This window comes from Sciurus vulgaris, assembly GCF_902686455.1.
Source record: "Sciurus vulgaris genome assembly, chromosome: X".
Classification (NCBI taxonomy): domain Eukaryota; kingdom Metazoa; phylum Chordata; class Mammalia; order Rodentia; family Sciuridae; genus Sciurus; species Sciurus vulgaris.
In genome coordinates, this window is record NC_136471.1 from 37697440 (window position 1) to 37724492 (window position 27053).

Genomic DNA, 27053 nt, shown 5'->3' on the forward strand with positions numbered 1-27053 from the left:
ACTTCCAGATAAAATTGGTAATTTTCTCCTATCTCTGATTCAAGTTAGGCTTTGCCTTTTGGAATCAGGGGCCCGCTGAAGTTTGGCTGGTATCCTCTTGCGGAAACTGGGAGAGAGGGCATTATCTTCTTTGATGATTACATTTCAAAGAGATGGCTCTCAAGTCCTTGAGGAAATATTCCTGAGTTGTGAGATTGGCAAGAGGCTTATTTAGCTATTAAAAAGATTTACATCCACTTGAAAAGGACAAAGAAATTCTGAAAGGAAAAGAAGGGAGGCCTCTTAACTTTCAGTGAGGATCATTGAAGCCTTTATTTTAATTTGTATTTGCCCTAACATCTTTGGATAGGGAATGATAAACAATAAACAAACACTTGCCTAAATTTATAATTATGTGTCTGATAAAGTCTATAAAACCAGTATGCTGTGAGAGAAAATAATAAAGGGACCTTAAACTGGACTAGGGATTGTTCCCCAAAGAAGTTCCTTTCAGGATGCATCCTGAGCAATGAGCAGGAATTAATTTCTTGATAGGTAGGAAGAAGACCTTTCCCGAAGCCAACAACATGCATGAAAGTTCTGAATTGCGGTAGTGATGGTGCATGCCTGTAATCTGTAACTTGGAGGCTGAGGCAGGAGGATCACAAGTTAGGGGCCAGTCTCAGCAACTTAGCGAGGCCCTAAGCAACTTAGTGAGACTCTGTCTCAAAATGAAAAATAAAAAGGACTGGGTTCTTGATAATAGCCATTCTAACAGGAGTTAGATGAAATCTTAGGTTGGTTTTAATTTGCATTTCTCTAATTACTAGGGATGATGAGCACTTTTTCATATATTTGTTGATCACCTATATATCTTCTTCTGTGAAGTGTCTGCCCAGTTCCTTAGCTCATTTATTTGCTGGTAAATGGATGAAGGTGGAAAATATCATGCTAAGTAAAATAGGCCAAGCTCCAATAACTAAAGGACAAATGTTTTCTCTGATAAGTGGATGATGATATATAACCGGGGGGTGGGGGGGGAGAGATGTAGCTCAATGGTAAAGCTTCCCAGGGTTCAATTCCTAATATATAAATAAATAAATTAATTAATTAATTAATTTAATTAAATAAAAAAGAAAAGGAAAAGGGAAAAAAAGTTCTGAGTTGGGAGAGAGCTTATTGAATTCCAGAGCAAGTAACATAGCTAGAGTCAAAGCAGGGTATCTCCCAACCAAGGGTAACATGGAAATAAGGAAAACATGAATGCCCTCTGAAACGGAGGCTTTAAAGATAATACCTACTCATTGAGAATAGAAAGTAGTGCATACAACTGAAAGAAAGAAAGATAATGTCTCCCAGACTTCTAAGTCTCAACAGTGATTAGACTGAAATTATAAGTACATTCAAAGAGAAAACTTAGCAGAGAAATGGAAACCAAACATCCCTAAGATAAGCAAAGATAATCCTAAACAAGCAGTATTCAGAATGCCCTAGCCCCAAGATAAAATACTGTGTTCACCAATTAAAATTTTGCTAACAGTTACCTTACATAGCGCATCTAAGGGGAGAGAATCAACTGGGGAGTGAAGCCGTCTGGTCTCGTGGCTCTTCAATTTCTTAATGTCAAATTACTATAAAAGAATAACTTGAGCTTAATTAACGTGAGTCTGTTTTGCTGAAAATTATGACTTTTATGTTTGCAAAGTTGAAAGCCCCTCTGTAAGTGCCTGTCTGGCAGCTCCTGGCCTTTTTCTTCATTGCTATCTGTACCACCATTCAATTGCCAGTGGAAACTTCTATAGTCCATGAGGATGGGTCTGTTCACCTATTTTTTTTCACCTAGAGGATTTTGATCCATCTCTATCTTGGTTGCCATTTATTTCTCCATCTTGCTCCTTCCCTCCTGGGTGGCCTATGAAACATTATGAGTACATTGCCATCTTTCCCCCATACGCAATCATTGCTTAGAATTGGTATGATAAAAAAGAATTATTGCTACTTGTCTTAAAGGGTGAGATGACTTCTTATCAGGTTCACCTTCTATCTTTTCTCCATCACCTGGATTGCATTGTTTACTCATGCACAGAGAGATAAAATCTCTTTCCTAGTATCCATATGGATTCTCACTGGCTCAGAAGGTGACATCTTTCCTGACTCCCTTTTTAAACACAATTTTTGCCTCACTCATGTTATTGTAGTTAAGTATGGCCATGCATATGTAGTCAAACTCAGTGGACAAGTATGTATGTATGTATGTATGTATATATGTATGTATGTAGGTGGGTTTCCTTAGGTTCAAATGCAGGCTCTAGTCTTAGGTCTCAGACAAGCAAGTTGGCCTTTTGTACCTCGGTTTCCATATCTGAGAAACAGGACTAGTATAACTATCTTCTTTGTAGAGGACTGAGATAAAACACCACAAGCACTTGAATGTGTTCAAATAATAGTAACGTACTTTTCTATATTTATTCTTCTCTGCCAACTTTTTTCATATTACACAGAGCCTTCATGTATGGCATACACCTCTAGCAGGTAATCAGATTTTGATGATGTCTTCCCCTTTCCAAATGGCAAGGAAGTAAAGCACTCTTAACACATGGAATCTCCCAGTGGTTTACATTAGTAATGGACATTTATATAGACTGTGGCATAGAAAAAGATAACTTTTGGGTTCCGGGAAATTGTTCTTTGAACTGTAGGACAGGAAAATCTTTTCCTCTACTTTCTTGGGTTCTGTACTTAACACTTGCGAATTAAACTGACAAAAGGTAGAGTCACAGGAAAGAAGACAGAAATTTTATCTCACATGCATGGGGGCTACAGAGAAAACCAGGGGGAGACCCAAAGAAGTCATTAGACAGAGGGATTTATATAAATATGTCATTTTAACAAAGGGCAAAAAATTGTGGAGAAGTGACTATGTGAAGGGAAAGAAGGTTTGGGCTTCTTAGGGCAAAGAATTAAAGGAAGGTAAATATATAGGGGAAACTAAATGGGTTATATATACAGGAAAAACTCTAAGGATTATTTAGTAAGATTTGTTTCTCTAGTCTAGTCTCAGTACCTTCTTTGTCTCTGCTGCTAAGGGTCATTCTCCTCTCCCTTGTTCAAGAAGTGAGAGTAGCTTCACAAGGGAAATTGATGCCCCAGTTTTAGGCAGATGGGAGAAGAGCAGAGAACTCTTTTTGTACCTATTTTTTTCCCAGTTTTCTTCAGTTCAAAATAATCTTCATACCGAAGTAGTATATTTAGGGTAGTGTATTCTGATCCTCTTCACAACCAGCAAATGGTTTTGGAATATTTTTTGTATGACAGGCACTAGACTTCATAGTGCTGACTTTTTGGTTAGGGAGACAGAACATAAGAAAGAGAAAACATATGTGGTATTGAAAAAAAATGAAAAATGAAAGAAGGTAAGCGACTGAGCGTGATGGAAGGGGAACACTACTGGGGTGTACTGGGGATTGAACCCAGAGGTGCTCTACCACTGAGTTACATCCCCAGTCCTTTTAACTTTTTTTTATTTTATTTTGAGACAGGGTCTCTCTGAGTGCTAAGGTTCTGGCTAAATTGCAAGGCTGGTCTCAAACTTTTGATCCTCCTGCCTCAGCCTCCCGAGTCACTCTGATTACAGTTGTACACCACCATGCCCGGCTGCTATAGTAAATTATTAACCTGAAGTAACAACACAATTTTGATCTGGTAAGTTAATGGACTGACTAAAAGCACATTACTTAGTGACAAATCTAGAAATTGAAACTAGAGTTCCTCTTAGAAAAAACAAAAAGCATGCTGAACTCTAAAACAGAACCACAGGCATCCCTAAAAGAAAGCAAAAGAACGTTTCTCTGAAAATGTCTAGTGCTTGGTAGATTCTTCTTAGTATGTAGGACTCGAACAGTCAGTATAGGACAATAGAATTTGATAAATTGGAAAAATTCTGCTGGTTCAGATATCACTTCCCAAGTAGGGAACAAATATTATTTTCATCTTGACACAAGATTCATCAAATCCTTAAATCCTTGGTCACATCTGATCCAACCAAAGACACAGCCAAGGTCTTCATTTTTACCAAGATAAAGTTGTCACCATGGAAGTTTCCCATAAACTCTGCAGAATGAAGTGGCCAGTTTCCTTCTGGAAGGGGGAAAGAGCATCACTGACACAGGAAAATGGAATTAATTGGATCTATATTCATTTCAGACCTCTAAGTCATTGCTGATAAAGGAGTCTTTAATCTCCAATATAGGACAACTCTGTATTGCAAGCATAATTGAAATCTATTCACCAAAACTAACTCTTTGAAAAATGTACCCTTCATAACCTCACCAGCATTCAGGGGAATCATTTCTTACCACCTGCATTATCAGCTCTATCCCTTTTATTAGGAAATCTGTCAAAAATAAAGTCTAGTAAGATGGTTATGATTTTAATTTCTCTGGCAATTGGAAAAGGAGGACAAATGGTTTTGATTGCAGTCAGAAGGCTTTGCTAGAAATCATTTCAGCTTCTGCCTCTCACTCTCTTAAGCAAATTAATAAAACTCAATTTAACAAAAAGCTAAGGTCTCAGTATTACTTTTGTAACACCAAGGTAGTCTTTCAAATAATGAACAGGTTCTGAAACAATGACTCTTTCCTAATTGTCTGAAAAATGTATGAAAGCCAAATAGCCTTGTTCTCTAAAACACATACTAACTCATGGGTCAACATTTAAATATATTTCAGTGTGCATGTGTTAAATGTATGCTATGCATATTACAGGATATATGGATATGAACGCCAAATGGATCCCCAGAGTTATGCATGTTTGTGAATTATCCGTGATAGCAACAAACAGGAGGGAACAACATCTGGAGTGCTCAAGGGCATGACAACAGATATGAAAACTACAGCGGTACAGAGCACATTGTACTACATGAAAAGACAGTCATGCCTGCATGAGCTAAATATCATTCAGAGAGGGACAGTTTTTTTTTTCTCATGAATTTTACTTTCTCGTAACTTCTGAGAATGAAAAATGTAAGACAATTGGAGGGTGAGGATGTGTGTCCCGTAAATGCTGTGGGCCTTCGTCCATGCTGATAGACACATAACATACACAAGACTCAGTGAGATTTCTGGAAGGCAGTGGAATTTGTTCTGGCATTGTTTTCTGACACCCCACCTCCTGGCATGCTGTGTTCTCTTGCAATAGATTCATTCAGTCCAGAGGAAAGCTGTTTACAGATGCCCTCTTACTTAGTGGAACTCGTTTCATGTGTAAAAGAGAAAAGGAAAAGAAGTCATGTAATGGGGAAGTAAAAAAGAATGAGGGGATGGGAGGAAGAGCTGCTTGGAAACACTTGGACCCCATGATTTTCTTAGTCATGTCTGTGTCAATGATACTTTCTCCAGGTACATCAGGCCCTCTTGGATGTCAAGATAGCAAACATATTTGATGCCATTCATTAATGGAATCAACATACCTTTCTAGACCCATAGGTATGTTCTTCATCAGTACTAGAATTTTGTGCTTCTAAGGCTTTAAAAATTAGCTTCTTTCACATATTCCTATTCTACTTGATTGGTTCATTTAAGGTATCTCTCTTTCATTCAAGTTTGGTTTGGGTTGATTTTCAGTCCTTAATCCAAAAGTACCTGAATTCTTCTTGCCCATCTTCCTTCATCTGTCTCCAGAAAGGCTAATGCAAGGAATCTTCCCTCTTCTTGTCCTGGAGTTTCCAGGGAAGGAGTAAATCTGATGCGCTCCTTTGAATACCACCTGCATCTAAGTCGTCCTCCGAAATTTTCTTACTCTATTTTATGCTGATTTTGATGGCTGAAATTGCAATCCCAGAGCTCCTTGTGGTCTTCCAGAGAACTGATTATGCATGAAAGCACATCAGCCCTTCTAGCATTTTATTTACTCTAAATATGCTGTTTTGTTGTTGATTGTAAAAATCAGATGCAAGAAATACCTTCCGTGCCATTTTTTTTATAATAACTACATCTATTTTATTAAGTTCATTGAATTATGTTTATCCATTGCAGAAAAGAAATCTGGTAGATCAGCTTTAAGTAACCACATCTTTGAGCAACATTCCAAATAACCTTATAGGTGACATTTGAGGAAACAGTTGTGACTAAGAAAATGTATCAGAGTGTTCGATACATGATAGCCATATAAGTTTTGTTATATTCTCTAACCAGAAAATATTGCATTCCAATTAAACCACTATTAAATGACCTTTACTGCTCATAATTTGAAACTGGTACTCCTACATCTCCACCTCAACTATCTGTGCGGATTAAAATAATCCTTCTCACCCTTATCTACATATGCAAAGCACAGAAAGCATCTCCAAAATGTCAGATTGACTTCAAATTTCTTAAGTCTATTTTGGGGGGTGGGGTAGGGAGCAGGAAGACTAGGAAGGTTATGCTAGGTGAAGAAGTATAACCTTTTTTTTTTTTTTGGTACCAGGGATTGAATCCAGGGATGCTTAACCAGTGAGTCATATACCCAGGTCTTTTTAGATTTTACTTTGAGACAGGGTCTTGGAAAATTGCTTAGGGCCTTGGCTAAGTTGATCCTCCAGCCTCAGCCTCCAGAGCTGCTGGGATTACAGGCCTGCACCATCACACCAGTCAGTATAACCTTTTAAAACGAGCTTTGTATAAGCAAGAAAATGAAGAAGAGGAAAGTAGGTAGATTGAGAAGATGAGGCTAAATCCATGAAAGACTATGAGAAGAAAAAGGCAAAGGAGTAAAGAATAAAAGAGAGCAAAGGTGTTGGAGCAGGAAGAAATTGGACAATTAGAGGAGACCACAGCAAGAGGAAGTAGGCATGGGGAGTGATTATATTTTCAATCGATACTTCTTTATTACTTGGATTATATGGAATAATTATCTCTCATTTACTGTGCATATTTGTGTTGATATTCAGAAATATGGGGCTCTGATCTCCAACATTTTGAAATCCAGTAATATAAAATCCAACACAAGATAATGCACTATGATGAAAGCAGTTTTGCCCAGGCAATTCAATCACAATATTGGCAAGAAAAGAGGTAGTTTGAGAGGGAAGAGGCAATGTTGAGTTTGGGGACAGAGTTTATTTGAGGTGGTGGCAGCATTTCGTAAGAGAGAGATCCTGGCAATAACAGCAAGCCAGCAATTGGAGGGTTGGTGAGAATTTGTGGCTAGCAAGTAAATAGGAGGATTATCAGCAGAGAATAGATAGTCAAATCCCAGGGAGTTAGTGCAGACAAAAGACATATACTGAAAAAATGCATACGACTTATGGACTAGAGTACAATGTGGAGCCATCAAAAGAGAAAGATCATTCAAATGATATTTCAGTGTTTTTGTTTTGTTTTGTTTTGTTTTTAGTACTGGGGATTGAACCTAGGGGCTCTCAGCCACTGAACCATATCCCCAGTCCTTTTTTATGTTTTATTTAGAGACAGGGTCTTGCAAAGTTGCTTAGGGCCTCACCAAGTTGCTGAGTCTGGCTTTGAACTCATGACCCTCCTGTCTCAGCCTCCTGCGCCACTGAGATTATAGGCATGCACCACCATACCTGGCCCTTCAAATGGTATTCTGCACACAATTAGTTCTATTCTAAATGTTGGGAATACAAAGATGGCTAAACTATTTTCTCTGCCCTCGAACATACAGCATAGTCCAGGGAAACAACTATTCTGGCAGCTACTTGCAATACAGATTATAATGAACATTCATGACAAGAACAAAGTGGACACAGAAAATGCATACTCATACAGCACTTGATATGTGCACAATGAGGTGCAAAGGCTGCGCATGGTACTGAGGGCATAGTTCAGTGCTAGAGCATGCGATCAGCATGCTCAGGGTCCCGGATTCCATCCCTAGCACCAAAACAATATAAATAAATAAGGCTTTGTGTAATTATTTATTAAATCTGCACAAGTACATCATGAAGCAGATACCGTCAGCCCTCTGTACCCACAGGATTCAACCAACCGAAGAAAACTGGGGGAAAAATTATTCCCAAAAGTTCCAAACGGCAAAAGTTGAATTTGCCATGTACTTAGTATTATGCTGAATCCATGTAAATGAATTGATGTGTATGATTGTATTAGGTATTATAAGTAATCTAGAGATGATTTAAAGTATACAGGAAGATGTGTGTAGGTGAAATGCAAATAGCCATGCCATTTTGTATAAACAACTCCAACATCTTCACATTTTGGTGTCTGCAGTGGATCTTTGGATAGATAGATCCCTCATGGTTACTGAGAGACAACTGTGTAAGAACACCTTGCTGACTTTATAGATGAGGAGATCTTGGCACAGAGAATTAAAGTAACTTGCCTACTATACCATACCCTTGAACTAGCAAAACTGGCAGGTACTCCGGCTTAAGAAGGTTTACACATACCCACCACACTTTAAAAGAACAAAAAATTCAGAATGTGAGGTGTTTGGCTTGGTACTGAGGAATGTATTGGAAACTTGTCAGGTATTCAAGGTTGGAGAAAGGCATTTTAGACACAGAGAAAGTGTGTTACAGAAGCACAAAACCATGCCACGGAATAGCAAATTCAGCTAAAGAAGTTGGTACAACCTGGCTATTAATATGTCATCCTGTTTTGGAGCCTAGCCCTGATGGTCCCCTAAGAAAATGCTGCTTTCAGCTACTGTATTATTTATAGATTTATTAAATTATCAAAATTATTTCCTATTCAGTTGGGGTTCCATCAGCCTTACCTTTAATTAAATGTTATATAAAACTGTCTTCTCAATCCCAGACTTTTTATAAAACTGTGTCCAAATAAAATAAAGGTAGAAAAGCAGAGCAAAGTCCAAAATTAAAAAAAAAAAAAAAAATTAACACAACTCAAAGCGGCTTGGCTTATTTTGATTTATACATTAATTAATGTTACCTGTCCAGGCCCAAAGCACCTTGTAGACTCTGCCCAAACAGAGCTGGAAAATTGCAGTTCTAATTCAGCATGTAGCTGGTGCGTCTGCCTTCCCTTGTAACCTTTATATACCAATTACCACTTCCAACTTTGCCTCTTGAGCCATCATTTTCCATCCTCCCCAGCTAGTCCTGTCATCTCTTCCCCTTTCCTGTTCACATTTGCTCAATTTCCTTTTGTAAAGGAGCTCTTCCAAATTCCCCAACCATTCTCAATGACAACCAACAGCACCAGCAATGATAAGGCGCAGAACACAAAACTGGGAGGTTGCTTTCTATGCTGATGTGTGACAGAGCAATGATTATATTTCATTTAGCTGACTAGTACAGAGATGAGGTTGGAGATTGGCTGTCATACCAAAGTTTAGGTTCTGAAAGATTTTCTATTGTCGTAGGGAGGTTTTGCATGAATTTCTTTTTGATTTTTCCTTTCCCCTCGGAGAGGGCGGTGGAATGAAACTGTCCTGCTACATCTTTAAGCTTTTTCCTCTTTTTCTGCTTCACCAGTCTTGTTTCAACAAATTGAATTAGAGATGAATTTGTTGTGTTTGCCTATGGAAAAACACTGCTTTAGAGTAGCAGCAATCATCAAGAGAGGCGAGAGAGGATGGCTTGCATATTTATTATACTTCCAAATGACTCATATGCTAATAAAATGAATGCCTCCGGGTCAGTTGAGAACCTTCTGCATAGATTAGAAAAGGATTAAGACCAGCAATTAATTTTGTAACAAGGATAAGTGAAATGGGAGTTTTTCTTAAGGGAACTACTTTTAGAAAGGGTATTCAATTCATTCCCAGTTTCAAGTTTCCTTTTGTTACTTTTACCTGTTGGCTTTTAAAAACTCAGAATTTGTTCTCCTACATTCAGCTGACCTTATCCTTGTGTTATATATGTTTGAGTTCAATAAGGACTGTGTTGTTATTCTCAAGAAAGACGAAGTCTCAGGGGAGGGCTATCACATCATATTGCAAGTACCTGCTTATATAAAGAGCAACAGGATATAGGATGTTTCTGTGGGACATAGGAAAGCCACTCAAAGTTTCTTGTGTAAGCCAAGCTTAACTGAGTTAGCCAAGAAAAGTGAAGTGTAAGGCAGTAATTAAAAGTGCATGCTTTAGATATCCGGGCACAGTGGTGCACACCTGCAATCCCAGCAACCTGGAAGGCTGAGGCTGGAGGATCACAAGTTCCAAGACCAGCCTCAGCAACTTAGTGAGGCCCTAAGCAACTTAGTAAGGCCTTGTTTTGAAATAAAATATAAATAGGGCTAAAGATGTAGCTCAGTGGTAAAGCATTCCTGGGTTCAATCCCAAGTACCTCCCCCAAATATGTATGCTTTGGGAAAATGCAGAGAGATGACCTTAGTATATACATCCCTTTGTAAAAGCAACAAAAATACTGGAAATTGGTCAAAATTAACTTTTTCAAAACTCTGGAAATCAAATGCTTCCAACAATCCAAGGAGTATTTGTTTAAGAACAACTGCTGAATCCTCATAGAAACAGCAGGGTTTGTGGTATTATAACTTAACTTACTCCCAGGCCTTGAAAACTAGTAGCCTCACATACTTGATATCTGTGAGCACCAACAGCAGCACGCATTCAGGAGACAGCCTGGATTTGGAGCTTCTCAAAAACTCTCGTCTTCAAACCATTTACATCATTTTGTCCTGTACAGCAGTTTCCTGGGCAGGCAGTAGGGAGGACCCATTCATAGGATGTTACTTGATTCAACATCCTAGCTTCAGCATAGGACAAAGTATCCTGAGGCAGTTCTTTACCATTTCAGTTGCCAAATTCTTCATTGTAAGTTCAAGCAATCAGAAGGCTAACCAAAATGGAAGAAGAAGATCTGGGGAAAGACATGTCCTTTAAAGACTGAAAAGCTCTGGCACATTACCCAAGATCTAGAAGTCTATACATGTGAATGACTGTGGGTGTGCCCCTCAAAGACTTTGAAAGACCCCAATCTCTTGCCTTGGGTTTGACTTGAGGACCCCTGTACAAGCAGCAGGAAAGGCTAAATAAAAATTTCAAGAACATTAAAGGCGTACTCCAATATATAAACAGATGTTCTCAGAAAATAAGAAAGAAATATTGATTCAAGGCATTTTAAGATCTACGTTCAATCACTAACCAATCACTTATGGTCACTAAGCAAACAGAATTCAATGCCTGAAATGACATGAAATACAGAAATCACTAAATTCGTCCATAAAAATTACTAAACAAACAACATCAATAACAGCAACAATAAATCCTAGAAAGGGGAAAATCTGATTTCCAGAGCTGCCACATTATGTTATTTTAAATGTTCAGTTTTGAATAACAAAATCTATTGCTAGATGTACACAGAAGCAAGAAAGTGTGGTCCTTCCCTGGGGAGTAGGGGGAGGAGTGAGTAGCCGATACTGTTCCTGAAACAGTCATGATTTTTTTATTTACTAAAAAGAACTTTAAATCCACTATTATATATATATATACATATATATATATAAATCCACTATTTTATATATATATATTATATACACACACACACATATATACATATATATATAAAGAGAGAGAGAGATTGAAAGAGAAAGAAAATGCTGAAGAAACCATGTCTGAAGAACTAAAGGAAAATATGACCCCAATGACACATCAAATACCAATAAATACAGATAAATTATATTAAAAAATAACCAAATTGAAATTCTGGAATTAAAATTTCAATAAGTAAAATAAAAATAATTGAAATTTCAATAATTAAAATTTTTAAAAAATCGCAAAACTGTCTCAAGAACAGATTTGGGAAGGCAGGAAAAAGAATCAGCCAGCATACCCGAAGACAGGGAATTAAAATGACCCAGTCTAAGGAACAAAAAGAAAAATGACTGAATGCCTCAGGGATCTATGGGATCTATGCGATACCACCAGACATACTTACATGCATACCATGGAGATCTCAGAAGGACTGAAGCAGCAGAAAGGGCCCAAGAAATAATGAATAAATAATGTCTGTAAGTTTCCCAAATTTGATGAAAACCAATCTATGTATCCAATTCCAAGTAGGATGAACTCAAAGAGAACCATTCATAGAAACATCATAGTTAAGCTCTTAAAAGACAAAGACAAGAGGAGAATTATGAAAATAGTAAGAGAATAGCAACTCATCATGCACAAGGGATTGTCAATAAAAGTTCGTCAATAGAAGAACCAATTTCTCAACAGAATTCATGACCCCAGAAGGCAGTGGCCAGACATATTCAAAGTGCTGAGGAAAAAAAATGATCAACTGAAAAGTCTATATCCAGCAAAATTATTCTTCAAAACAGAAGAAATGAAAATACTCCTAAGTAAGTAAAAACTAAGAAAATCCACTTTTAGCAGACCTTTCCTACAAGAAATTCACATGAGGAAATAAAAGACTACTGGTGTAAGTAATTAAGTAAAGCAATATAATTTTAAGTAAAGCAATATAAATGTAGTTTTCTTTTCTTGCCTGATTTAAAATACAACAGCATAAAGCAATAATTATAAAAAAAATTGATGGGCTTATATAACACAAAGGAAGACAGGAATGGAACTCTGATGAAAAAAAACTATATTCTACTGCAAATAAGTTGATATTAATTAGAACCATATTGCTTTAACTTAAGATCTTAATTGTAATTTCAAGCAGAACCATTCAATCACCAAGTCATCTAAATATACAGGAAAAAGAAAGAGAAAATTTAGATGATACACTAAAAACAAACAAAGAAAACTAATGTGAAAGAACAGTAATGAAATCATAGAGCAAACAGCAATATAAGATGTAGAAAACAAATAGCAAGATGCTAGACCTAAATTCTATCAACAAGTATGTCAACATCAATGGAATAAATTTCTGAACAAAAGCAGAGATTGGCAGAATGGATTTAAAAAAATAAATATACATAATTCAACTATTTATAGTCTGTAGGAGATATACTCTATATTCAAACATACAAACAGGCTGAAAGTAAAAAGAAAAAGAAATATATGCCAGGCCAACAGTAGCTGAAATGGTAAAAATGAAATCAAGAACTTCTAGTTTCTTTTATATCACATATAAACACTCCTATGAAAGTTTTCTCTTTTAAAAAATTTTCTTTTTGGTGTTGATTTCTACCTTAGTTGAATTATGTTCAGAAAATATGGTATAATAAAGTTCTTTAAAATTTGTTAACAACTGCCAGGTGGGGTGGCACATCCCTATAATCCCAGCTACTCAGGAGGCTGAGGCAGGAGGATTCCAAGTTCAAGGCCAGCTTCAGCAACTTTGCAAGACACTGTCTCAAAATTAAAAACAAAAAAATTAAAGGATGGGAATGTAGCAAAGTGATAACGAACCCCTCACTTCAATCCCAGTACCAAAAAAATAATAATAAAAAATTGTTCAAGACTGATTTTGTGAATTAATACATGGTCAGTAATTTTTAAATTGTCTATATGTGTTTGAAAAAAATATGTGCAGCCTAAAGCAGGAAGGATAGGGTGGACGAAACGCTCTTTTCACACCCATTCTTTATTAATCAGAAGAAAGGATATAGATTTGAGGGACCTGTTGAATAATCAAGAGGAAATAACCAGAAGGCAAGAATTCATAAAAAACTGGAGTGGTCTGGACAGGGATAGAGGTTTGGAAGTTGTTAGAAAAGGCCTGACAATTAATGAACAGAGAGTGGGAGAGATGTAAATGAGTGCTATCTTGGAGGAGTAGATAGGTCAACAGTGTCATATCACAGGGGGTTCAGTAAATTTGGCTCATTCATCCATTCAGCAAGCCTTTACTGAGCATCTATTAGTTGTCAGGAATTATGTTCATTCTAATGGTTGACAAGAATACAGCCTCTCACAGATTCTTTTTTGGGCAGAATGTGTACTCCATATCCCTGCATCTGTAAGCAGTGAGACTCCAGGTCATGGACAGGATGTGGAATGGAAACAGATGATCTGCATTAAAGTTTTAAAGGCTCTGACCTCTTGAGGCTGTTACAAATGTGAAATGTAGTCTGGTCAAGGGACACTAAATTTAGGTAAGACAGCCCAGTACAAAGGCAGGCTCCCATATTCTACAAGCACAAAGCTCTGCTTGCAAACAGTAAAGTCCAATAAACCTTTTCAAACCAGGCATCCTAAGATTATTGCATTAAAGTATGGCACTGATTTAGAAGAGTCAGAAACTTGAGTTGATTAATAACTCAAAGGGTGCCTAGACCATGGAACTACATTGTAATATTCACATACTTGTCCTCAGCTGTCACAAGGATCAGAGGACTTGGATTAATTGATCAGTGCTTTCTTTTTCTGGTAAGAAAACCTACTTGGGTAACTAAAATAAGATAGGAGATTGTCTGAAAATGAAATGATTTTAAATATCCTACCATAAAATTAGGATATTTAGACCTCTGAGATAATTAAGAGCCTGTGACCTGTTTTCTAGTACTAGGCTGGTTTAGATTTGTTGTGATCACAAATAGGGTTTCACAGTAGACTCAGGGTAGGACAATGACATCCAGTGAAACCCTATCTCTCTCTCTTCTTTTTTCTTTTTTCTCCTCCCTCCCTTCCTTCCTTTCCTTCCTTCCCTTCCTTCCCTCCCTCCCTCCCTCCCTCCCTCCCTCCCTCCCTCCCTCCCTCCCTCCCTTCCTTCCTTCCTTCCTTCCTTCCTTCCTTCCTTCCTTCCTTCCTTCCTTCCTTCCTTCCTTCCTTCTTTTCCCCTCCTCTCCCCTTCCCTCCCCTCCCCTCCCCTTCCCTCCCCTCCCCTCCCCTCCCCTCCCCTCCCCTCCCCTCCTCTCCTCTCCTCTTCTCTCCTCTCCTCTCCTCTCCTCTCCTCTCCTCTCCTCTCCTCTTCTCTTTTGTCTTCTTTACTGATACACGGATTGAACCCAGGGACCCTTAACCACTGAGCTACTTCTCTAGCCCCTTTTTTATATTTTATTTTGAGACAGGGTCTCTCCAAGTTGTTTAGGGCCTCTGTGCTCAGCTAGTGGAACCCTGTTAGTGGTAATTATTGACTGCTTTGGACAGGCACCATGTTAAAATTGAAAGGAAAAACAAAACCTTCTCAATAAGTTTATGGCATATAAGGGAAATTCAACAATTACAGTAGTTATCCATTTAACAACTTAATATCTAGTTAACAATTCTATTAAATTATCTTTTCAAACATATGAATTTCTTTTTTTTTTTTTGCTTGTGTGGTTTTTGTTTTTTGAACTGAGGATTGAACCCAGGGGTAATTTACCACTGAGCTATATCACTAGTCTTTTTTATTTATTTGTTTTATTTTGAGATAGGGTCTTGCTAAATTGCTTAGGGCCTCACTAAATTGTTCAGGCTGGTCTTCAAATTGTGATCCTCCTGCCTCAGCTTCCCGAGTAGACAGAATTATACAAGCATATGCCACTGCACCCTTCTCAAATATATGAATTTCTTTAATAAGAAGGTTGATATTTTAAAAGAAGCAACTCAATATTTATGTGATGCAAATATATATTTATGTGATATTAAATATATACACATATATAATTTTTAGAAAATACTCACTACTTAATAATTAGAAAACCAGGTCTGGAGGAAGAGGGGAAATGCTGGGGCATGATTTGACCAAATTTTATTGTTATATTGTGTGCATGTACTAACATGAAACAATAAATGCCACCATTATGTGGAACTATAATTCACCAATTAAAAAATAGGGAGGAAAAAAAAAGGAAACCAGGTCTGGTTAGGTATTTCATGTTATGCTTCATATTCTCTGCTGGGTGTTTTGTGGTGGTTTTGTTTTATTTTATATTTTTATTTTTGCTTTTCTGTAATGATATCACTGAGGTCTCGGTTAAGTACTCTATTGTTCCATTCTAACATGAATTAGTAAATAACAAATAATATGCATTTATCATTAATAATTCACAAATTACATATTACATGGTCATAAAATAAGGATTACTACATAATACTCTATAATTATATTATAGCAAATGTATATTTATCATTATGGGAATTTTCTGAGCACAAAACCTGTTGTTAACCTTTAGCAGAATTATATGTATATGCTATCGCTTCTCAGCCTTTTGGCTAAGATCAAGTGTAGTATCTGTTCTTATCAGTTTAATATATGTATATGCATTTTTCAACATCATAAAATAGAATGAATAAATTATTAGCTAATATGTCATTTATTTCCGATGTCAAAAAGAAAATCAATGACCTCAGTATCAGAAAATATAAAATTTAAAACCCTTAAAGAAGAAAATTGTTTAGAAAAAATCAATTTCTGAAACAAATAGATGAAAAATGAAAAAAAGAGTTCAGGAACTTCTAGTCTCAGGAGAATATAGCAGATAAATCACACATGAATTAGTTTAGGGATTAACTTCATTCTCCACATTAAGGATAACTAAATATTTTTTAAACTGTAAATTATTAAACCAAATGGACTTTCTGTCAATTCAGGTAGATGAGCATATAATTTTTTTTTTTTTTTTTTTTGGAATTTTACCTTTTACAAGATTTGTTACAGAATTTCCATATTGCTTCATCTTTTTCTTTTTGATACCCAAGGGTGCCTAACCTTTGAGCCCCAGCCCCAGCTTTTCTCACTAGATTCTTTACAGCCTAAGTTTCTGAGGCTGATTTTGAACCTGTGATCCTCTTGCCTCAGCCTCCTGAGCTGCTGGGATTACAGGCATGTGCCACCAAACCCAGCACATTGCTTCATTTCTTATCACAAGAATCCTGAGGTAAATAGAGTATAATCACTCTCATTTATGGATGAACTTAAATCAAAATGGGGATACTAATAGGATTTCTGTGGACACTTAAATACATGAGAATTTACAGTAATTTTTAAAATTTTAAAACAAACAACCCACCTTGGCCAACATAGTTACCCAAAGCCCCCTACCAAGCTAGAGAAGGAAAGGCCAACTTCCCACAGAGGCACAAACTCCCAGACAAGACCCAGGAGCCACCTGAGGTTGGAAGGTCTCCAGAGAGGGGAATGTAAGACGAGGATAAAACTGTCCAAAGGTATAGGAAGATCAGTAAAAATAAAGACACAAAGAAGCAGTATGAAACAAAGTCAAGGGGCGAAGAACACTAAGAAGCTTCAGGATTTCAAGAGAGACTAATAATGCCAGGTCTAGGCAGTAGGATATAAGCCCTAGACTATGGGACTACACTGAGGTGTTACGGTGCCTCAGAACAGCAGACCTTCCAATGAAGCTCAAGCAAGTACACTAGGAAGGCTGCACCCCTGGAGGCTCAGAGACAGGTGACAAGAGCAGAAGAGACTCTACTGTGCTGGGATGGTGCTTACTGGGCACGTGAGCCCTTATTGTGCCGAGCTAAGAGAAAGGAAGAGGGAGACAAGCCATGTGTCATGGTTTTAAGAATTTTCCAGTGGTTCATGTTAATTGGAACTTAACCCAAAGTATTGCTCATGGGCAAGGGCACAGCCCTGGACGTGGGCAGGAAAACCGACTCCCTTTCCCCTCAATTCAGTCTCTGTAAACCTTCCAGCCCCAACCCCTCCACCTCCACCAGTAGTCCCAGGGTGAAATGGCCTAGAGACAGGATGGGCTGCTCTCTCAATGGTCTGCTGATTCTCAGAATTGGAGGATAAGGAGTATTTGAAGTTCTGTTTGTTTAGTTTCACAACAACAACAACAACAACAACAAAAAAAAAAAGCAGAGGAAGGAGGTGGAAAGCAAAGATGTTGGCAGCCTGCATCTTGCTAGGTCTTTATAGCCGTGTCTTTGGATTTGTAGGCCACTCCTTGACTTTTCAGCTCCCGCACTATTCCTTGGGGCAGGCAACCAGTGACTGACACTGCATATACACCTGGCTTAAAGTTACTGACTCCCTGCCACTTGGAGACCCAGCTGTCCTCTGGACTTATCATCGCAATGATTCCATCAAAGGAAGAGCTGGTGCAGTCGTATACCATCTATCAATTACCTTTCATTTGTAGGTGTGCATCACAATTATCACAGCCATCATATTCAAACTGGTCTATTGTCTTGACCAGCGAACACAGCAGACAAGCTCACAGATGTCGCAGGTCCTTGGGCACAGTCTCCAAGGCCATCCTCTTGGATACAAGAACAGCTGCGGACGTGGCCACAGCCTCCACACCACAGGAAGTAAACAGTTCACCTGAGCATATAATTTTAATATTAAACAATAGACAGTCTTACTAGAGGATATGATGGTTCAAATTTTAGGAAACTTATTCTATATGAATTCTTCCTAATGACAAAAAAGTCGCTTGATCCTAGTTGCCACATTTTATCTTAAACAATGCTATATTTTTTCACACTTCCAAACTCTTTGGAGATAGAAAAATATCAATTGAAAGAACAGAAAGATTGGCAGCATAGATCTCAAATGCATACTGATCTCAATGAAAGTGAAGAGCACATTAAATTAGTCTTTAATACTCAAAATTTAAATCCAGTGTGAAAACAGACATCATGTTATAGAGCATTAACAAATATGAAAAATGAAAAATATTATCATGCTCTTGTTGAATCCATAAGTTTATGCTTTCAGCAAAACTATAAGTTAGCCCTCAGACTAAGATTATTCAGGAAATCTTATAAGCATGATGGTGGCAATTTTTTTCATTTGGCAGAAGCATTTACATCTGATAACACTGTAAGTACAAAACATTTATGCAGAATCCAATGACACCAAATACTATTTGAGGTTTTAGGGGATGAAATTCAAACTCAAACAATTAAATGCATAATGGATGTGATAAAATAACTTCAAATTAGGTAAGAAATTATAAGTATTACTTGATTATTTTAGTATAACAGAAGGGCACTGGGTAAGAAAATGACATGAAGTGAAATACAGAATAAATGAACCTAACTATTTCAAGTTAATAACAGTATCACACTGTAGAGGTATGGTACATTTGAACATAGTATTTTGATCATGTGCCCTTTGAACAATGATAATTAGAACTGTAAGCAGTGGATATTTAGTTGACAAATTTGTTTTCCCTATAGATTGAGTTAGCAATTTGAAAATACAAATATTGTAAAACTGATCAAAAACTAGATATATTGGGAAAAATGAGAGCCAGGTTTTCCCCTCCTGATGAATGGAGTTAAAAATATGGAAAGGACCTGGGTATGGTGGTACTTGTCTATTCCAAAAATAAGTAAATAAATAAATAAATAAAAACTTAAAATATATACATGAGAAAACAAAAAATAACCCTGTGCTCTTGTAATTTAGTGGATGAAACATCAGTATTAAATTCAGCTTTTATATATGTGCAGACGCACACACACAACCTAGAATCAATGATGCACTAGTAGCAATAAATGAGCGCCTCTTGCACCCTGACCCTGGTTTCTAAATACAGTTTTCCAGTAGGAACCAGGTGCCTTAGACAGTTTTGGAGCACAGAGAGTACAAAATGAGCCTGCACAAACTTGTACCTGAAAACAAGGAAATGCTCAAATAATAATAAAGTCATGTTAAAAGAACACAGAAATCAGCTTGAAAGAACTAACATGGGCCAAATCTGGGATGATTTGAGAATTACAATGAATAATGCATAACAGAATAACCAATAGAATAAAATATGAAATCATAATACATAGTGAAATAAATAAATGAATAAGTAGGAAAGTAGGAATACTCAACTTCAGAATCCCAACTAATAAGGAATGATCAAATTTTAAAACTGCCATTTGGCAACTATCAGCAATAATGACTCTGGAAAGAAATCTTCAATGGACAGCAAAGTTGTGAATGATGGGAAATAAGTTATGTAATTAGTCTCAAAATATCTGCCCACAAGGTATCTATTACTTACAAAGGGAATACTAGTAATTGTGTAATAGTGACACCTGGCAGACACCCCTTTAACCAATGACCAAAGTTAACATCCTGAGGATTGGGACAAATTGCCACCATGGACTTCATGATATGATGAGAATTCATAATAATTCTGTGATAATGGGTCAAAATGTATAAATTGGATCCAATCAAAAGGAAATATCAGGTAAACCTAAACTGAGGGACTTTTGGCAAAATAACTGGCCTGTAATGTTCAAAAATATCAAGGTTATGAAAGGAAAAGAGACTGGAAAAATGTCCTAGATTAAAGGAGACTGAAGAGCTATGATTATGAAAAGCAACATGGGATCCCAGGAATGGATCCTGGATCAGAGTTTTCTTTTCCTTTCATATAAATGGCATTAGAGTATTCATCGGCAAAATTCAATAGGACTGAAAATTACATGTTATTTTTATTATTTTTAAGATTTTGATCTCAGTATGTGTACTGTTTATCTAATTAAATATGCATGCTTTGTTTGTTGATTGCTTTAGTACTGGGGATTGAACCCAGTGTTCAATTGAACCACATCCCTGGTCCTTTTTATTTTAAGTCAGGGTCTCTCTAAGTCACTTAGGGCCTCACTAAGTTGCTAAGCCTGGCCTTGAACTTGTGATCCTCCTGCCTCAGCCTCCTGAGCTGCTGGGATTACAGGCATGCACCACCATGCCTCGCAAAATACCCTTGTTTTAAGAAAATAACAATTGGTATACTTAGAGGGCAATTGTATCTCTAACCTTCTCTCAAGTAGTTCTGGAAAAATCTGTGTGTGTGTGTGTGTGTGTGTGTGTGTGTGTGCCCGCGTGCAGTGTGTATAGAAAGAGAATGAGCATGCAAATGTAGTGAGGTAAAATTTTAATATTGGGGGACTTTAATAAGAGGTATATAGCAATTACTTGTAAATTTTTTGTAGTCTTTAAGTCTGACATGATTTCAAACAATAAGTTAAAGAAAAAAATTTAAAATATAATTTAAACTCATCTCTCAGTTTTTAAATACAATTCCTGATGTGAACCAGTTAAAACAAAGAAGTTATTATATCTTGGGGACACTAAAACACAAACATTTTTAGATAAAAAGTACATGTGCGAATGAGGTGGGTGCAGTGATGCATACCTGTAATTTTAGTGACTCGGGAGGTTGAGGCAGGAGGATGGCAAATTTGAGACCAACCTCAGCTACTTAGTGAGAACCTATCTCAAAAAGAAAAAAAAAAAAAAAAAAGCCTAGAATGTAGCTCAATGTTAACGCACACTAGGGTTAAATCCCTAGTACCAAAACAAACAAACAACAAAAACCAACTAAAGAAAAAGCCAGGGCTGAGGAGATAGCTCAGCTGGTAAGAGTGCCTGCCTTGCAAGTATAAGGCCCTGAGTTCGATCCCCAGTACCACAAAAAAAAAAAAAAAAAAAAAAGCCATAAGTGGAGAATTGTACATGTTTTTAGTATTCTGTTTTCAAAAACTAAATCTTAACAACAAAAAAAGTTCAAGAAGCCAGGGATACTATAATGCCATAAATAAATATTTATCAAAAGCATATATATTTCAGTCAGTCCTTAAAAATCTAAATATCTCGAGTATAGGGATCCAGCTTGATGGGACTACTGCTATTTTGGTCATAACCACTATCTTGTCATCTAGGTGACCCCGTCATGTATCCTAATTCCTATAAGATAACCAAAATCATTAAGATAGTTAGCAGGGCATGTTGTTCAAGCCACTGATGCCTGCATTGTTTTACAACTGGCACTGAACATGTTAATAGTTTTTGAGAAAGCCCAGATACATTCCAGTTTGACTGTGTTCCTTTTGTCTAGTTTAGCACATAAACTTCTTCCTCTTGCTTTGGGGTATAGGGATCTATTTTGCTGCCGACCAAGCTACATTTCTCTCTAAGTCGTCAATGAATTTCACCTTGTGCAATCCTGGATCTGTGCCTTCAGCAACCAGTCCTTATATACTGGGACCAAGTTTTGCTGAAAAATTAGATATTAAATTTCCATTTTTTCTGTATATGGAGAGAGAGAGAACATGCTCTTGGGATCAAACCTAGGGCCTCACTTGCTAGGCACATGCTCTACCACTGAGCCCCCATTTTTAGATACTTTTTTATTTGTTCTAATTAGTTAGACATGACAGTAGTAGATATTCTTGACATTAATATATAATATATATGTAAAATATAATATATAATAATATATATATTCAAGAATGGAAGTCAATCTTTTACTTTGAAAATATTAACTCTAGGCTGGGATATAGCTTTAGTGGTAGAGCAGTTGCTTAGCATGCACAAAGACCCAGGATCAATCCCCAATACCATAAAACATAAATAAGTAAATAAATAAAATACTAGGTTTAAGTGCCTTTTCTCAGTACTAATTTTACCTAATGACGCTTAGGAGGTCCCACACTATTTCAGTGCCTTGGGTATCTAAGCAGACAATTAGAAAGGCAGGCAGAGCTTCCAGTGGTGTCTACATTAGAAAGATTCATTAGAGGGATTCACATTCCCAGAATAGGATGTTTTGGCTCTGCTTCCCCTGCCATCTCCCTACAGTCCTCCTGCTCCATACATGCATACAAAGAAAAACCTTTATGTTTGCCTAGAGGTATCATATTTTTCTTGCTTAAGAATGTTAGCAGCCAGGCACTGTGGCGCACGCCTGTAATCCCAGTGGCTTGGAAGGCTAAGGCAGAAGGATTCCAAGTTCAAAGCCAAGCTCAGCAAAAGCGAGACCCTGTCTCTAAACAAAGTATAAAGTACAAAATAGGCTGGAAATGTGGCTCAGTGGTCCAGTGTCCCTGAGTTCAATACCTGATACCAACAAAAAAAAAAAAAAAAAGAAAGAAAGAAAGAAAAGAAAAAGAACGTTAGCATACGTTGCAGTGAACATGTACCACTCTCTCCATTCTTGACACTCCTGGATTGCCCTTCCACTCTGCTGACCATAGGCTATCCTGTAATACTGCAGCTTTCCATTAGTTTTCTAGGGTTGCCATAACAAAGCACCACAAACCCAGAGACTTAAATAACTGAAATGTATTGTCTCATAGTTGTGAAAGCTAGAAGTCCAAGATCAAGGTGTTGTTGGGATTGGTTCCTTCCAAAGGCTATGAGAGAGAATCTGTTCTGTGCACTTCCCCTAGCTTCTGGTGAGCTCCTGGCTATTTGGGCATCTCATGGCTTGTAGAGGCATTGCCTTGATGTCTGCCTTCATCCTCATATGGCATTCTCCCTGTATACACGTTTCTGAGTCCAGGTTGACCCTTCTTCTAGGGACACCAGTCATACTAGATTAGGGCCTGCCCTAATGACTGCACATTAACTAATCACATCTACAACAACCATATTTCCAAATAAGGTTACCTACTGAGGCACAGAGGACTTTGACAATGAATTTGGGGTAGTGGGGGTGGGGTACAATGCAACTCATACAGCCATAAATTGCTTCTGACTCAAAAATAGTGTCATTTCCACCATCAGCTCAGCATGATTGACACAAAAACTTTTTTCTCATTGTAGGAGTTTGCTTATTATTAACTAGAAATCTGGAAGAAGCATAATAAATACTGATGTTCTCAGTTCAGGTTATGTTATGCTTTATCCATTGGATGTTCTAATAAGATGTTCTCTATGACTTATTCCTTTCAGGCTGAACAGATGATATGAATGGCCTGCTTTTAAATTGGATGTGGACTTTTGTGACTGTAGAAAAAGTCATTGAAGGGAATCTTTCACAGGCTATTATTAAGTTATCATTGAAAATACCTTTTTATAGAGAAACATCATCTTGTACCTGGAATAAACTTCACATTTTGCTGCCTGTTTCATAGTGTATATTCAGAAAACTTTGTGTGAAGGTACTGCCTAGAAATCATCTCTTGGCATTGAAATTTATGCAAACATCTACCATCTTTTCTTACCACTCTTCAGCAAATGGTTCTAGTAAAAAAAAAATGGTGTAGACAAATAATAATGTTTTTGAACAGATTATTTTAAAAGAAATTAGACACTATGGCAAAGATGGCTATCCATCCACCAAAGATTCTTGCCCCTGATCCATATGGTAGATTTATGGCTGCATAATGACTGCCCAAAGACTATATTTCTGTTTGTCTTGAAATAAGATGGGTGATACAATTGAGTTCTGGTTAAACAGGGTTAAAGCAATTGTTATTTCTGTTCATGGTCCATGGTCCATAAGAACTTCTTGTGTAATAGTAGACTCTCTCTTAGTGCATCTTCCATCTGATTTGAATTCCAGGGTAATATTGGAAACTTCAAGTTGAAGATGAGAGAGCCTCTATCATGGTTCTAGACTAACTACCTGGGCATACCTTCCCATGATTACCAACTGGACTTTTTGGAGTGAGAACTATATTTCTATTATAATGCATTGAGGATTTTTATTTTAATCTTCTGTCACCACACTAGCATTTACCTTTGCTAATGCAGACACACATACACACACACACTTTATCATATTTATTACTGTTCGATGGTTATATCTCGTTTGGCAAAAGTCCTAGATTAACTTGATATAGTTTGCCTTTAAAATGACCTCCCAGTCAAGCATGCCTGTAATCCCAATGCTTGGAAGGCTAAGGCAGGAGGATTTTAAGTTCAAAACCAGTGTAAGCAAATTAACAAGGCTCTAAGCAACTTAGTGAGATGCTGTCTCAAAATAAAATATAAAAAGGCTGGGGGTGTGGCTCAGTGGTAAAGCACCCCTGGGTTCAATCCCTGGTACCAAATCAAACAAACTACCTCCCAAATTTACAAAGATCTTCTTTTTATTTTTTTCCCCCATTTTTCCTCTGTTGAGGGGATAGTGATTTTTTTTTTTTTTTTTTTTTTTTTTTTTGAGACTGCATCATACTACGTTGCTCATTGTTGTGGCTTCAAACTCACAGTCCTCCTACCTCAGCCTCCAGGGTAGGTGGGATTACAGGGATGTACCATTGCACACGGCTGCTTTTCCCCATGTTTTTAATAAATGCTAATCTTCCTACAAACCATATAGTGAGATCAATGAAGCTATTGATGTTGTGATTGAATTCCAAGGCCAGAGTTTGCTATTTTCAAGTTGTCGTATGTTGAGAAGTGAACAAAGAGTGATTTATAGAAAGAACAGAGACTTATTTCATATAATTCTGGAGGCTGGGATGTCCAAAGCCAAGAAGTCCACATCTACTGAAGTCCTTTTTGCTAGGTCAGCCTATGGTGGAAGGTGAACTGGCAAGAGTATATGTGAGAGAGAGAGAGAGAGACAGAGAGAGAGAGAGAGAGAGAGTGCCCTTATGACCTAATGAACTCTTAAAAGTTCCACCTTTCAGAACTGTTGCATTGAGGATTAGGTTTCCAACACATGAACTTTGGTGGATATATTCAAACCATATCAAAATGTGAATCATAAGATTCTCCTTTTGCCTGTGTGATGACCAACGCCTATAATCCCAGCAGCTCCAGAGGTGGAGGCTGGAGGATCCCAAGTTTGAGACCAACCTCAGCAAATTAGTGAGGCTCTAAGCAACTTAATGAGACCCTGTATCAAAATTTAAAAACTAAAAAGGACTGATGATGTAGCTCAGTGGTAAGCACTATGGGTTCAATCTCTAATACCAAAAAAGAAAAAAAAGAAAAAAAGAAAAAAAGTGGGGGAAGGAAAAAGAAAGAAAGAAAAAATGGTTTTCCTCAAGGACAAGATCAATGTCTTATTCAAATTCGTCGGTTTAGTATCTAGTACATGATACTCAATGGAGTTTCTCGACTGAATGATAGCTCAAAAGGATTTTTAAGATCAAAGTGGCAATATGAGGTAATTCTAGACACTTTCTTTGAACATGGAGAACTGATCATAATATGATACTTAAAGCTCTATTAGAAAAGAAAGCTAGGGGTCGTTGTGATCCAATGTTAAGCCTTGCTTCATTTGTTATCTACTGACCTAAGCTTAGTTTAGAATAATTTTATAGAAAAAAATTCTTTACCTTTGAAATACAATTTGTTCTTTGCTTGAATTTATCACTATCAATATGTCATTATCCTAAATTGACCTAAGTCTCATCCTGCAGAACAAGATTTCTTTGTATTGTTCTTCCTGCCTGAATATGTCACTAAATCTAAATCCTGCCTTTACTTCAGAGACTAGCTCAAATTCTATCAATTTCCCCAAATTATTCAGACCCAAGTGATCTTTTTCTTCTCTGTGTTCCTCTGACTTGATATTTCCTGTATCATCCCATGAATTCTAAATCACTATTTTGCTTCTTTATAAGTTGGCATATTGTTTCTCCAATTACATTCAAAATTTTGTGAGTGGACCCCATGATCTCAGAAAATTTTGAATTGCCAGCACCTAACAGAGCACTTTTGCCTTATACATAGTATCAAATAAATGTTTAAAAAGAGGCAGACATAAGGTAGTGGAAAAAATACTCTAACTTGTTTTGGGGAGTGTAAAAATGGCTTCCCTCCACCTTCCTAGATTCCTTGGCTAAGCTATGAATTAAGTTGATACAAGACAGATTAACAGGAGAAAAACCATATTTAATTATGTATACGCGAGAATTCCACAAAATATGAGACTTGAAAAAGGGCCAAATGATTGAAGCTTATATAACATCTTGAGCTATAGAAAGAAATAGGGGCTTGAGGCTTCAGTGGGGAGAGGGCGTAGACAAGTTAAATGTATGGTGAATAAAGGTTGCCTCATCATGGAGACCAAAGATCAGAGGTTAATAAAAGCTGTCTAAGAGTACCCTCTTTCTGACACAAATATTTCACTAATGTAGATTTCCTTTACAGACATAAATTTCTTTTGTAAAAGAACAGCTTTTCAGAGGCACTTCTGTGGCTAGCTTCTTAGAATAACCAGCTCAAAATATGGTAAAGAAATATATTTTAAGGTGGTATATTCTGGTCTCCTATAGGCATATTTTGGAGTGTCATATCTTCAGCCACAACACTGGAAACAAAAGATGTAAGTCTGGAGACAAACTCTCATTTTAGTTACCTTAATAAACTTGGAGAAGGCATTCAACCTCATTGGCTCTCAGTTTCTTCCTTTAATTTTTAGCAGAGTCCTAGGCCAAAGGCCTGACTCTTTAAGAGTTCCAATAAATCAGATCTTGCTGTTACATGTGGGCTATCCAATTGGAATCCAGGTTCTTGGCATTCCAAAGAATTGAGCAAGACACATAAAAGTGACAGACAAAGCATAGAAAATAACTAACGGTCCAACTGGGTT

At 37.2% G+C, this 27053-nt stretch overlaps 1 pseudogene across 1 annotated transcript; it reads right to left on the reverse strand.

Annotated features, from left to right (window-relative positions):
* Positions 1-17008: 17008 nt before the first annotated feature.
* Positions 17009-18029, reverse strand: LOC306651351 (transcription elongation factor SPT4-like; annotated as a pseudogene). Its single transcript has one exon. The product of its transcript is annotated as a transcription elongation factor SPT4-like (transcript).
* Between the last annotated feature and the right edge of the window lie 9024 nt (positions 18030-27053).